At 43.3% G+C, this 6692-nt stretch overlaps 3 non-coding genes across 3 annotated transcripts; 1 reads left to right on the top strand and 2 right to left on the bottom strand.

The window, feature by feature from the left end:
* Positions 1-2894: 2894 nt before the first annotated feature.
* On the top strand, positions 2895-2966 carry Trnac-gca. The gene has a single exon. It is a non-coding gene; the product is annotated as a tRNA-Cys (tRNA).
* A 1844-nt stretch (positions 2967-4810) lies between these two features.
* On the bottom strand, positions 4811-4882 carry Trnac-gca. Its single transcript has one exon. It is a non-coding gene; the product is annotated as a tRNA-Cys (tRNA).
* Positions 4883-5787: 905 nt separating this feature from the next.
* Positions 5788-5859, bottom strand: Trnac-gca. The gene has a single exon. It is a non-coding gene; the product is annotated as a tRNA-Cys (tRNA).
* Positions 5860-6692: the final 833 nt, after the last annotated feature.

Here is a 6692-nt window from a genome sequence, read left to right as displayed (position 1 = left end):
ATGTAGACCCACACTGTCCTCCACTGGGCTGAGCTTCTCAGCTCTTTCTACAGTGACAGAGATTCCAAACTAAACACAGACTCAAATCAGCAGAGTGATGGGGTCATAGTGTCTCTGTCCTCAGTGTGCATTGCCACATCAGTGACAAACTCCAGTGATGTTTTGGAGGATATCAGCCATTCTGCACACTTGACAAATAAGTTCCATGAGTCACTTGAGTCTTTATTGTCATAATTTTCTGTTACAAGAGAAGCTAAGAAGATCCAATGTTGAATGCAAGAATCTTCTCGAATATTCAGCTGAAACCTTGTAGTGGGTTGGTGGTTAGTAGTCATAAAAACTAATTGTGTATATTTCTAATAATACAACCACATGTTTCTAAAAATAGGTCATATGAGCACCCCCATTCCTACTCCAGTTTTCGCTCAAAACTGGATATTATGGTTATGCTGAATTTTGTGGTGAAGTGAGCAATTGCAGACTCTAGCTCTGTCTCTGCAATGTTTGTGTGAATTTCGTGTTATCTGCTTATGTATCTGTAAGAACTTACCAGTGAGGCTTCTAATCTTGTTCTTCTTTTGTGTGTAATGATTTGACTACTTTGCAAAAGTCCTTGTTCTATGAGTAAAATATACAGCAGATGTATATTTATTAGGTAAAATCTGAATGAACATTTTCTCAAGAACAAGCATTCGGTGATTGTCCTCATCACCTTACGCAAATTACAAAAATTGCACTAGGGCCTCTGAGTCACCATAGACGGCCTCTTTTGACTATGATCCTCTCTTACATATTGTGGGAAGCCACATGTGCCGTTGCAGAGTGGCACAGGCTTCTGCTGGCCACCACGCATACATAGGCAGTAAAGTTTTTTGCCAAGATGAGGTTTTGAGAATTAACCAAAATTGACCAATCAGATGAGAGAGAAGTTGACCAATCAGATGAGAGAAAAGTTAACCAATCAATCAGATGAGAGAGAAATTAACCAATCAGATGTAGGCATGCAAATGAGGTGGTAAGCATCAACCAAGCACAACCAATCCGGGTGTGAGACATGCCTCTCCTAGGCCTATATAAACCAGCACAAGTGCTGGGCTCGGGGTCTATTCGCCTCTACAATCAAGCTCTCCCAATAAACGTGTGCAGAAGGATCCTGTTGCAGCGTCGTTCTTATTGGTCGAGTCGGATGCGCTCAAGAACATATTTGTATCTGTGTGGCTTTGTGATGGTTTCTAGGAGAAGGTTTCAGTTGGCAGAAATTCCTGTGTAGTGGAACTTTCTCATTTCTTTGAGGACTGAGTTATGTCAGGTGATGTCTTGCTGAAAGAGGCAGATGAGCAGATGCTTTGTGAAGCAGGTGAAGGATGTGTAACAATTAGAAGAGAATAAATATAACCCCACAGATGAAACTGTTGCATTGGTTCACCTTGCACCACGTTTCCCACCTTTGCTTGTTATGATTTCATATAGAGTAACTTGCCAAAGAACTTCTCATGATACTTCAGTTGCTTCTTGACACTTCCACAGTCTCGTGTCGATTTGTCAGAGACTCTCAGGGTTTCCTGAATCAAAATGACCCTGATGATTTATGTTTTGTATTCATTGAGTACACTGGACTGATGACATCAAAGGTTGAAATTGTACCCAAAGAATCACTTCTAAACAGGTCTACAACTCCTGTTTCCTATTAACTCTCATTTTCCAATACCGCTGGTAGGTGGGCTAGAAAGGAGGTTGAAACATTTAAGAACCCTAATTAAAGTAGGTCTTGAAAAACCCAAGCCTACATTCTGTAGGCTATGCTCTAACAGGTCAAATAAGCAGTCTTTGTACCTGGTTCATGCTGATGCTGAGCTAATGGTTTGGGGTCAGCTTGGGGTTAACACTCTCTCTCAAATTTGGAGATTTTCATTCACATTTAGGACCAGAAAATAAAAGGCAGGAGATCAGAGGGTGAAAAATCACAGAAAAGATTCCCAATACACAAATGTGCATTGCAGAAGGCTAGAGTAGAGTGGGGAGTGAACCAGGGTGAGGAATTTGCATGCAAAACCACAGGAGGGAAACAGAGCAGGACCGTGGCTCTGTACACTGGTTCTCCAATTGAGACTCCACAAATGCTGACCAGCAAAGGGTTGAATGTGCTGGGCATGAAGGGATTCAGGGAGTCCTGTGGTAGGTGTATGGGGAAGAAAATGGTAAATGCAAGCCCGGTAAAGCCCAGTCTGAGGGAGGTGTGTCAGGTCATCTAGCACATTGGAAATCAAACATCCCCATGTGTACTATATCCTAGGGTGAGGCAGTGCAGGTGACCTGTGAGAATGAGAAATTCTGCATAGTTTACAAGAGCAGAGCATAGGAACTTTATCTGAATCTGCTCTAAGACTCTGAGTCCTGCTGATCATTTGCTATCATCCAGTGTCCTGTCTCATATTTCAGTGACCATGGTCTCCAGATGTCCTTCATCATATCTGTAGACTCTGCTTTCCCTTGGTTATTAAGAAGGGGTGTTTTCTATGTCCCTCCTAGAGAATCTGATCAAAGAGTCCTAAGCAGATGGAGATCTTTCCATTCTGTCCACTCCTGTCTCCCAGTCACCTCCAAAAGTCAGCATTTGGTTTTGCATATGGCTCTTTTAGTTGGGTTCAAAGTTGAAGTAGCACCAGCTGAAGCCTTCTGAATTTAATGCCCCTGCCTCAGCTAGGATCTAAGCCAGAAAATATGCCAGACGTTCATGAGGACATAGTATTCAGATGAGCAGAGGCAACTCAGGGCTGGGCCTCATAGGAGGAAGCAGATGATGACAGAGCAGTGGCAAGTGGACATTCCAGATGTTAGCAACCAGGAAATGGACATGAAGTTTCTGAGTGCCCATGAGACGCTAATAAACAGGTGGGGGTATAGCTCAGGGGTAGATCATTTGACTGCAGATCAAGAGGTCCCTGGTTCAAATCCAGGTGCCCCCTTACCAAAAGGTTGTTTTAGTCATGGAGATATAAAAACTTAGTCCTGTTTCTTCCATTCACTCCAGTTATGTACACACATTATACATGCAAACACATTATACATACACACCCACAAAAAATACTCACAAATACATACACATACATTCCCAAAAGCAGGTACGCATTCATACCCACACACACATGCAATTATATGCACACACACACACACACACACACACACACACATATCATCAGCGTTTGGTATTTTCAGTATCCCTATTTTTCTTTAATACTAATTTTCATTACTGGTGAGTTAGGTTTCCTAGGGCACTGGAGATGAGAACTCATAGAGCATCCCTGGTGAGGCAGTGCAGGGATGTGTTGCTAATGAGGAGAGTCTACACAGGTACCAGGGCATAAGTCACTGGCAGGGCTTACAGTTCATGCAATCCCTGAGTAAAGGCCGTGCCATGCTGGGCACACTGCTGACCATGTCACACTACGGAGACCATCAGTCTCTCTGACTTTCACTTGTCCACAATTTTGAGGATGGAGCCATTCTTCACGTTATTTCTTCTGCTGCTACATCGAGGGATTTCACAAGAGGGAGGAAGATGAGAGACAATGGAGGCTGCTCAATACCTGCTCAGGAAGACTGGCAGAAGAATCCCTGAATCATTAATGTGAACTCTGCTATGACTTGGTCACTATGAGTTGCCTGGGCCTGATTTAAGTAATGACTTTTCACATCTGTAGCATGAAGTGGCTTATATAAAATTAATAGGTATAAACAAGTATATCTGAAACATCCCTAGAGGTTTTCTGGGTCACAGATAGGTCATCTGAGGTACTGTTTCCAGTGAACCTGGTGTAGGTTTTCTCAAGTGGGCACTGAGGACATTTGCTCCTGGCCTACCCTATTCCACTTGCCATGTGTTCTTAGAACACATGGTGTTTTGAACCCAACAAAAGGGAGCTTCGGCCTCATAACCTGCCATGCACGTCATCATCGACATTCACAGAGCCCACAGCTTGGCAAGACTGTTGGTGACTTTACAAAGCACCTTCCAGTTCGACCAAAGCTAACCAACAAAGTGGATGCTTCCTGGTCAGTGCCAACTTGGTTCACCATGTCCTGTGACTAATATGTGTGGTGTCCTAATCAACAGCATTTAGTGAGCATGTGCTAGAGGGCATCTATCTGTGAGCAATGACAATACCTGTATTGTCCTTTGGGGTCACAGAACACCAGGATTTGACTGAAATTTCCCTACACAGGGGGTTATGCTCATCCAAGAAACCATAGATTGCCTGAGACGATACTTCTGTGCAAGGTATGGGATATTGCCTTTGAGTTGTTGTTCCGGGGTGTCCTGGAGCCACGAAGATTTCTTATTTTCTCTTAGTGTCAAGTACTACTGTTGACAAGTTTACCACCATGATGTTAGCTTATGTTGTATATATCACCTGCTCCTTGTAAGCTGTGATATACTATAAGACTTTCCCTTTGGTGTAAAATTCTTTGACACTTCCTGTGACACTCATCCGTTGTAAAGAGGATTTGCAGAAACTTAGGATGGAAGCCCACATCTTCCTTTATTGGAAAAATTATTACATTTTGTCCTTCATGATTTTCTGTTTCTAATCATTGTGGAAACCTGAGGAGGGGGGTGGGTGGTGCATAGATTTGGAGTCTTGAGTTTGTGCCCTTGTGTGAAGGTCTCAAATAACCTGGATTATATAGCCCAGAGTGGGAGGCTATGCAGTTTACTCAAGAAACTTCAACTAATGGAGATCTCCTAGGTTCATGGAAGACCCAAATAAGGTGGATGTGGCAAGTTCAGTACTAAAATCATATTTAAGAAAGGGGGCACCTGCATTTGCACCAGGGACCTCTTGATCTGCAGTCAAATGCTCTACCCCTGAGCTATACCCCCATTTTATAGCTAAGGAGGCCTCTGATATCACCACTTCCAACTTGGTACCACATCCAACTTGTTCTATGTTCATGTTCTACTGCTTCCTGTACTCATCTTGAACCTAGAAGGATTTTTCTACTAAAGTCTTCCCTCCACCCCTCTCCCCTCCAACTTTGATTAGCCCCACCAAATGCACCCCTCTCATCTGGGTGTGCTGCAGATCTGTCCTTGGGATCTAGGAAGACACTTAATCATAGTGGATTCCTTCAGTTCACAATTAATTTTTCGTAAGTGGCCAAGACAAGAGCTGAGGGTTCTGGGTCTTCATTAGCCCAATCTGCAACCCAGAGAGAACTTTATCCTCCAGGACATCAGCAGGGTGCTCATCACTTCACTCCATCATTTATTCACTCAGTGACATACATGGACCTCATTAGCTATGGTCACTTATCAGCCACCGTGAATAGATAAAGAGAGATCAGCCATTTTCCTTTTTCCTCAGAGTCTTAGTATACATAGGAGTCAAATTCATAGATTGGTTCTAGCCTCTGACGGAGCAGGAGCCACAGCATAGGTTAGAGGGATGTGGAACGAAGGATCACCCTATAGGAGGCTCTGGAGGGACTTCCTGATGGGACAGCTATGGAAATTCCCAGAGGAAGAAGCCACTCCTCAGGTTCATAGGACCCTTCTCTGTGATCTTCTGCACAGAGTGAGCCTTACAGAGCCTTGGAGTGCAACCTGTGTCACAACATATGACCTGGATGGGTCTCACAGTGGATCCTATACTAGCTCCTCTCAGAGAACAGTATAGAGTCCAGGCCTGAACAGAATACATGCATACAATAGCACAATCTGTTAGGCAGCTCTGTGTGAGCCAATACTTCACATTTGGTCTCTTGTATATTAAGGAGACAATAATAAGGGGGCACCTGGATTTGAACCAGGGACCTCTTGATCTGCAGTCAAATGCTCTACCCCTGAGCTATACCCCCATCTGCTTCATGTATATCTCATAAACATCTCTGAAGCTGTATGGCCACTCCCCAACATGTGTACTTTCCAGTACTCTGAAATCATCTGCTTTGTCATTTGAGGCTCAGCCCTAAGCCAACTCTGCACACCTGTCTGTCACCTTGTGATGACCAACACCCTCCTATCCTGTTTCACAGCTCAGACTGAACACAAACACCTGGAAGTCTGCATTTATCTCATTCTGCAGACCTACCTACAAAAGCCACCCTCAGAGGTCTGGGTGTTAAAAAATTGATGGCTTTGTGGGAGAGAAAATTGTTTTCTCTAAGGGAGTGGCTCTTGGTAAGTCAATTTATTGCAGTAGAACAGTTCTGCCCCAGAAGCAGATGGACAGCACAAGTAGGAGGACACAGAGCCTGGGGTACAAAGGTGGGATGGCTCTGCATAACAGAGATAAAAGAAGGAGTTGAAGGTGAATATGATCCAAATACAGTGTATGACATCTCAAAGAATTATTGAAAATATCACAAAGCATAGGGTTTTTTTTTGTTTTTGTTTTTGTTTTTTGTTTTTTTGCTCAGCATTAGTGTCTTACCAGCAGGTTGTGGAAAAAACAATACCATTTGGAAGATCTTGTGAAACAATGTCATAAGTTTAACCATAACTTTTCAAAAACTGGCAGAAAGACCCCCTCCATTAGATGGTACAGATATGTAATCCTGCTGTACTAGCCTTGATCCTGGGACTAGCTAGGTCATGGATCCTAGAAGAAAAATTTCTACTAATGTTCTGCTAAAGGAACACTGCAATAAAATGACTGCTAATGATGGACTGCTCCACCCACAGATCAGTG

This window comes from Mus caroli, chromosome 6 (assembly GCF_900094665.2).
Source record: "Mus caroli chromosome 6, CAROLI_EIJ_v1.1, whole genome shotgun sequence".
NCBI classification, from domain to species: domain Eukaryota; kingdom Metazoa; phylum Chordata; class Mammalia; order Rodentia; family Muridae; genus Mus; species Mus caroli.
The sequence above is the reverse complement of the archived record's forward strand: the minus strand, read 5'-3'. Positions and strand labels throughout refer to the sequence as shown.